Below are 8,210 nucleotides of genomic sequence, written 5' to 3'. Positions count from 1 at the left end.
TAGATAGATAGATAGATAGATAGATAGATAGATAGATAGATAGATAGATAGATGGAGAGAGATAGTATATGTATAATGTCTAACACCCACAAATGAGAAAAACATGCGATACTTTCCTTCTGAAATTGACTTAATTTGCTTGATGAATATCTCCAGTTGCATCCATTTTTTGCAAATGACGTAACTTTCTTTTATAAAATAATTTTTAATTTTTGAAGTTATAGTCCTATACTTTTCCCTTGCCTTACCTTATGTCAACGTCTCCCATTCTTCTTTATGTATAAATTATTTCATTGTGTATATGACCTATATTTCTCTAACCATTTTTCTGTTGCTACACCTCTGGCTTGGTTCTATTACTTGACTTTATGACTAGTTCTTCAGTAAACATCACTGGGCAAGTTCTCAGTGATGTCACAGTGATGGACATAGACTAGGATGATGTATAACTGAGTCGTGTGTAGGTCTCTGGTTAGTTTTTATGGAGCCTGCATAGTGGCTTCTGTACTGGCTAGACAAACAATTGTATAAGGCTTCCTTTTTTTGTCTGCATCTTTGCCAGTATTTGTTACTTGTTTCTTAGTGACTATCATTCTGCCTGATGATAGATGGAATCTTAATGCAGTTTTTATGACCTACTCTAAAAATTATATGCTATATGAAGTGTGTGTCAGTGTGTATGTGAGGATGTCACATGTCACAGCATATATTCTGAGGTTGACAAGGTAACTTTTAGGAGTTTTTCCATCCAACACATGAGGCCTGGGGATTGCACTCCAGCTATTAAACTTAGTGACAAGTGCATTTATCCACTTAGCCATCAAACCAACACAAATTTTAAACATCTTTTTAGATTTAGTCTTTATTTTTATTTATGTATATGTGGATCTATCAGTATGAGTGAATGCCATGTGAGGGCAGCAACCTCAGAGGCTACAAGAGGGCATTGAGTCCCTTGGATCTGGAGTTACAAGCACTGTGAGCCACCTAAAGTAGATACTGGCAACCAGACTCAGGTCCTTCGAAGAGCAGCAAGAACTCTTAACCACCAGTGTTGAAGATTTTTGCTTTATAAAATTGGGTTGTTTGTTTAGCCTTGAATTCTACCCATTATTTTGTTGTTGTTGTTGTTGTTGTTGATTAATTAATTATTTTATTTATTTACATCCCAAATATTGCCCCCTCCTAGTTCCCTGGCAGTGTACTTCCCTCTATCCTCCTTCACCGTCTTTTAAAAAATTATTTTATTTTGGAGATTATAATGTAATTACATCATGTCCCCTTTCTTTCTCTAAACCCTCTCATAGATATTTCTAAATACAACCTACTTAGTCTGTATAATGTTACCAGAAAGTATGTTTTCAGGTATCAGCATTTGTTATTGGCTAGCCAATTGGTGTGCTCTTCCCTGGAGAAGACTATTTTTCTTGCTCTCAGCATCCCCTAGTTGTCTGTAGTTCATTGGACAGGCTTGAGGTCTCCTGGCCTCTCCCCAGTCCACTTTAGCATGTATATTGTCATTGTCCTTGTTCAGCTCATGTCTAGGCAGTCACTTGGGTGGGTGATACTTTGACAGTATAGCTTCTGACATCCCTTAGAGACAAAATCATGCAGCACACTAGCTGATCCTCTGGCTCAGTGAAGCTTTTATTTGTGTTTCTCTGATGGCTCTAATGTTGGACACTTTCCATCTGTATATTGGCCATTCATCCTTTATCTTTGTGAACTATCTGATTATTTCATTAGCTTGGGTATTGATTGGGTTATTTAATTTCTTTTTCTTTAGACTTCTGAGTCCTTTGTATATTCTAGATCTTACCCCCCTCTGCCAGAGTATAGTTAGAAAACATTTTCTCTAATTCTGTAGGCTGTCCTGTTTGTTTCCGTTGCTATACAAAGGCTTTTGAAAATCATGAAGTTTTTACGAATTGTTGATACTATTTTCTGAGTAACTGGAAGTCCTACTCAGAGGATGTGTTGTCCATGCTGAATTCCTAAAGGGATTTCCTGACTTTGCTCACAATTTGTTTTAGTTTGGGGTGTTACATTAAGGCTTTTGATGCACTAGGAGTTGATTTTGTACCATGTGAAAGATAGCTATCTAGTTTCATTCTTGACATGTAGATATCCCACTTTGTCAGCATCATTTGTTAAAGAAGATGTCTTCTCCAATCTGTTTTTGAGTTTGTTGCCAGAAGTCACATGCCTGTCCCTGTGTGAGTTTACATTGAGGTCATCTCTCCTACTGATCTGTAAATATGTTTCTGTGCTGATACCATAGTGTTTTTTATTAATGAACTCTACAGTATACCTTGAAATCAGGTATTATGATAAGTCTGGCTTTATTTTTCTGTTTGGGATTGATTGCTCTGGATTTATGACATCTTTTGTGCTTCCATATGTATTTTCAAAATTTTGGTTTTAGTTTTCTATTTTCTACAGAAATGTTGATAGAGTTTGCATTGAATCCTCCGTATTCTTTTCGTAATATAGCTATTCTTAAAATATAAATTCTTCTCATTCATGAGTATGAGAGGTCCTTTCATCTCCTACATATTCTTTCCTTGGTGTTTAAGTTTTCATGATAGGGCTGCTACAGTTCTTGGCACTGTTTATTCCTAAATATTTTTGAAGCCATTGTTAATGGGATTTACTGATTTCTTTCTCTGTGCATTTACTGTTATATAGAAAGCCTATATGTTAATTTTGTATCTCATAACTGCTAAAATGTTTATCATATTTAAGAGTGAAGACCTTTGACTTCTTTCTTTCCGGCCTGTGGTCCATTAGACTAGGTTTTGAAAATCTATTATACTTACTTGCTCCTGAATATTAAATGTGATAAGAACTATATCTTGGAGTGGTAAGTGAATGGGATTTCATGTGAAAATCATATACATGTGAAAATCTGAAATATGAATTAAGCTAGAGGTCGATAAACATTTTTAAAGGACTAGTTGGTATTCTTTGTAGCCTATATCCTTGTCTGTTATACCTTTCCCACTGTGTGTAAGTAACCACACATGATACTTAACTGAATTGGGCAGAGCTTCTCTAGAAAACCTCGACTTAGAAAATAATTGCTGATGCGTAGAAAAACAAAGACTCTAAATGTGATGGTAACCTAGGAATGGGGGAGAATATTTTTAAGTTTCATATCTAGTAAGAGATTGCATAAAGAACTTCTACAACTCTGAAAAAGTAACAATGATTATTTTTAATGGCCAGAGGACTTGAATAGTTTTACAAAGAACTAAAGTGGGCAAATATTATATGAAAACACACTTAACATATATGCTTATAGAAATACAAATAAAAACCACAATAACTATCACTTCAAACCCATTAGAATTTTCAGAGTTAAAAAAATACAAAAAAGTTAAGAAAATAGAGAACTCCAAACCCTTACTCACTGATAAAGGGAATTGGATTCCCATTATAGAAATTACTATGGAGGTTCATCACATAATGAAAATTGGAATTATCATCTGATCTCACTTTTGAATATGGCCAAATAAAATCAGAGTCGGAGCTTGAGCTAATGCTGGTGTGCTTGTGATCATTGCAGTACACTGACCAGGCGATGGAAACAAACCAATTACCCACCATCAAATGCATCTATACAGAAGAGAGAAAATATACAGCATATTTAAACAGGAATATCACTCAAAAATATTTCAGAAGAAGGAAATCAAGGTAGATTTTGAGTAGATGAACATTAAGGAAGTTAGTTATAGATCACAGAAACAAGTAGAACTGTCAAGAACTACTATTGAATTAGTGTTCATGGGTAGAGGTTAGCAAAATGGAAATGTTACATGTATCTATTTCTGTATAATTTCAATATACTTATTAATACTCAACCTTACACTAGCAATAATTAAGATGGAAGTTTAATGTTATGTGCTTTCTGGACTATAACTAAAACAATGTCTGAGCCATAGTCTGTTGACTTGTGTTTTAAACGTCAAGAGTCTGTGCTCTTGATACATCAAAATCATTGTTGCTATTCCTGAATTTTCTCTTTTGAGTTATAAATGTTTACCTCAATACCATGGGTACTACAATGATGCTCCATTCTTCTGGTGTCTTTTTCAATGACTTTTTCAGCTACAGAGGTAGAAATTGTATAAAACTGTATCAATAACAGTTTTGGGTAAAACCAGGCAGTATAAAGTAATTAGGGCAGGTTATGGTGGTAAATATAGATATCTTCAATGTCTGTATTATTGTGGCTTATAAAATGGATACACACACACAGAGAGAGAGAGAGAGAGAGAGAGAGAGAGAGAGAGAGAGAGAGAATGAATGTGGATTCATTAAACATTAGTGTTTTCCAAAGGGCTATTTAGACTTTGTCCAAATATATGTGTCAAAATTTAGTTGGGAATTGCATGTCCAGATGGAATGCTCCAGTGCTTCATCCTTTGGAAAGAAAAAAATTAAAACATTACATTCAAATCCAAGAAGACTTTTCAGAATTCTGTGTACAGTTTGGGTATTTTAGTCCAGTCACATCCACAGTGATGCCTCAGCAACTAAAGTGGGCCATCTTGTCCACCAACCATGCTTAAAGAAAGAGCTTTGTAAAGCAGAGCAATGGGCTCGTAAGACACTATCTAAGTTCTTTTTACATGTCTGACCATAGAAACTCAAGGAGCAATAGAGAAATCTTGATGACACAGCTATTCTAAAAATGATACCACTTCTCCCAATTCCCACCCAAATATTTTTGTCTCACTGTCATTGTTAATGTATAATTTACATACAAAACAATTTTTATAATTTTTTTAGTGTGAGTGTGTGAAAGTATGCTTATAGGTGCTTACAGTTGGGTAACTACTGCAATCATTCACTTCAAGGTCTCTTATAAATTTTGAGTTTCATTTGGTTGGAAGAATATAGATATAAAATGACTCATTTGCATCATGAATATATATTTACTCCATAAACAAATCACAGGTCTTAATTGTTTTTAAATTATTAAATTAATATTCTTAAATTAATAAAAATATAAGATTGGTCTCAGTCAAAAACATATATACATACATACACACACACATACAAACACACACACACACACACACAAGGGATTTGGTGGTGGTGAATGACGTGTGTGTGTGTGTGTGTGTGTGTGTGTGTGTGTGTGTGTGTAGTGTGTAGTGCTGGTTTTTGGAGAAATCAGCTATATCATTGGTGCTTGTTTTGATGTTGCAATGATGGGGCCTAGAGTATTGTGGATTCTAGTGATGTGTCCTTCCACTGAGCTCTATCCCCAACCATCTTTTCTTCTTACTTTTTATTTTGAAGCAGAGATGGGTAAGTGGCAGTTACATTTAGCTGTGACACTGGTGTTGCAAATCCATGTCCATTTCCATACTTGCCTCTTCTGCCCTATTACACTCCCCATCCTCCAGTACCTGATAATGACCCTCTAACTTCTTCTGGTCTTGACCTAATAGCCTTTGCAGGCTAGTAGTGTGTGCAACGTCTCTGCAACTTCTTGGGTGTTTATGTCTCTCCTGAAAATGGATATGGGTTTTCTCAACACACTCTCTGAAAATTATGTACTACATACTTTAGTCATTCACCACCACCAAATTCCTCAATCCTAACCCCCATGGTTTCTACTCATAGATGGGTAATGTTGGCTGATTACTTGATTAGTCTGAGAAGCACCTATGAGATTAGTAAAGCACATCCCTGGGTATATCTATGTGGGTTTGTGGAGATACTATGTCATAAGAGCTCTGACCTAAATGAATGCATTAATGAATTGACTGATCCAAAGTTGACTCTTAGGAGAACTGTAGAACACAAGGGAAGATTGAAGAAGATGTGTCCCTAGAAAGCATGTCTTTTGAAGCTGAAAGTTGCCCTCCTTCTTTCTTATTATTTCTCTGTACTGCTTCCTGGCCAGCATGACGAATACTCACATACTATCCCTTGCATGGTAGACAGAGACCTATGAAAGAGTGAAATAATTTTTTCTTTAAATTATTCACTTAAGAGAATATCAGATAACCAAAAGAAACTAATGATTCAATGTTAATATTTACATTGCTTGGAGCAAGAGAAATGGCTGGGTGCTTAAGACATTTGCTCCTCCAGAGAGAGAGAGAGAGAGAGAGAGAGAGAGAGAGAGAGAGAAAGAGAGAGAGAGAGAGAAATTTTAAAAATCTTGCATTCAATTCCCATCATGTTGAGTTTCTCAGGACTTTCTGTTACAGCAGCTCCAGCAGATTTGACATAATCTACGGGAAGATATAGGTACCATGAATCAAGGTTATTCTCATCAGGGTTACACACAACTATTCAGACATAATACTTAAAATGAATCCTAAAGCAAAATAAAAACAAATACATACATTTCTTAGTAACCTGATGTTGAAGGCACAATGTCAGCTGTACTGTTCCCTTTCCCTCGCTGTGTAGATGGAATCAGTAGACAAAGCCTCTGAGTTTCACTCAGAGACTGTTTGTAGTCTCACCTGCCTCTCCACCACCTCATCACTGTTTCAAATCCCTGTTTTGGGTCTCCTTCTGAGACCATTAGTGGAACCTACTAGTTATTTTTGGATCACCAGTATCCACCCTACCTATTTGTGATGGTATATACATGCTTGCCTGGAGGGGGGGCACTATTAGGAGGTGTGGCCCTGTTGAATAGGTGTGTCACTGTGGGCGAGGGCTTAAGACCCTAGCTGCCTAGAAGTCAGTCTTCCACTAGCAGCCTTCAGATGAAGATGTAGAACTCTCAGCTCCTCCTGCACCATGCCTGCCTGGATGCTGCCATGTTCCTACCTTAATGATAATGGACAGAACTTCTGAACCTGTAAGCCAGCTCCAATTAAATGTTGTCCTTATAAGAGATGCCTTGGTCATGTGTCTTTTCACAGCAGTAAAACTCTAGCTAAGACACTATTCAATCACCTTCTCACTCCTATTAGCATAGTTGATTTAAACCTATTTCTAACTATACTATTTTCATCCTTTCCAAGCATGGGTAATTGGCCTTTGACCTACAGGCTGCACATTTCCCAGGATAGCTCAGAATACGGCCCAATACAAAAATCATGAACCTGTTTAGAGCATTATGTGGAGTTTTGTGTGTGTTTGTGTGATTTGTTTTGTAGTCCAGTTGCACAGTTCCTGAGAGTGTACTTTGTAAATGACAATAGTGTAACATAATGTCAAAAGACTGGACATGGCTGCACGATTTGCTTGCTCCCTATTGCTTACAGAAGAAAATTGAAATTTTGTAGCATCCCATAGAAAGACATCTAGACATTTCATTGATACGTTAATGTTATCGTTGGGCAAATTACTTTCTAGCGATGATACTTCAGGTATAAAAATAAGGATAGAATTTATTTCACAAGCTTGTGATGATGAGCTAATAAAACGTGAAAAAGGATGTAGCCATGGTGAGTTTCCACCCCTTCTGCCTTATCTTTCAAAACCATCGTATCCCAGTGTGAATTGCTCCTTTAGTCGTACTAATTATGCATTTATTTCAGAGTATCCATTTTCCCTTCTTTTCATGAGCACTGGGTCCCATAGTAGGCACCAGAGATGAAAAGGAACACCTGATCTAGTAGTGAAGCTAGAGCCGTTATAGAGAGATGAAGATGTGCAATGGGGGCGTGGAAACTAAATGTAAATGTGATTGGGAACAAGGGGAATAAGGAAGACTTGCCATCGGTATGCCACATGAACTAGATCTTAGATGAAAAAAATTTTGATAATGGACAAATCCTGTCATGAGATATAAAAGGGGAGATTGTGTTAAGGTTTGGAAATCAATTCTAGCCCCAGAAGGATTACTTGTTAGATCTATATCTGCAGCAGGCAATGCTTTTTATGAGATTCTGGGAATTTAGGAGATTGAGCCTAGTTGGAGTTAATATAGGTAGATGCTGGGGAGCTGTCTTTGTCTTAGTCTCTCTCTTTCTCTCTCTCCCTCCTGCCTTCCCTCTCTCCTCCTCTTCTTCCTTCTCCTCCTCCTCCTCCTCTTCCTCCTCTTCTTCTCTTCCTTTCCTCTCTCTCTCTCCCGCCCTCCCCCCTCCTCTCTCCTTGCTGCCTGACTGCCAGAAGGTAAACAGCTCTTCTCCACCATACACTCCACAACACCATGATCTGCTGCCTCATTGCAGATACAGAATAAATAAAACCAAATGACTGTATTTTATCTTCTGAAACTGCAGTCC

At 37.1% G+C, this 8,210-nt stretch overlaps 1 protein-coding gene across 3 annotated transcripts in view; it reads left to right on the top strand.

The window, feature by feature from the left end:
* The window catches only part of Samd12 (sterile alpha motif domain containing 12), a 409,481-nt gene that overhangs the window by 227,862 nt on the left and 173,409 nt on the right, over positions 1–8,210 (top strand). The window lies entirely within an intron of this gene.

This window comes from Grammomys surdaster, unplaced genomic scaffold, assembly GCF_004785775.1.
Source record: "Grammomys surdaster isolate TR1022 unplaced genomic scaffold, NIH_TR_1.0 63, whole genome shotgun sequence".
In the NCBI taxonomy this organism is placed as follows: Eukaryota; Metazoa; Chordata; class Mammalia; order Rodentia; family Muridae; genus Grammomys; species Grammomys surdaster.
This window is presented reverse-complemented; position numbering and strand designations above follow the sequence as displayed.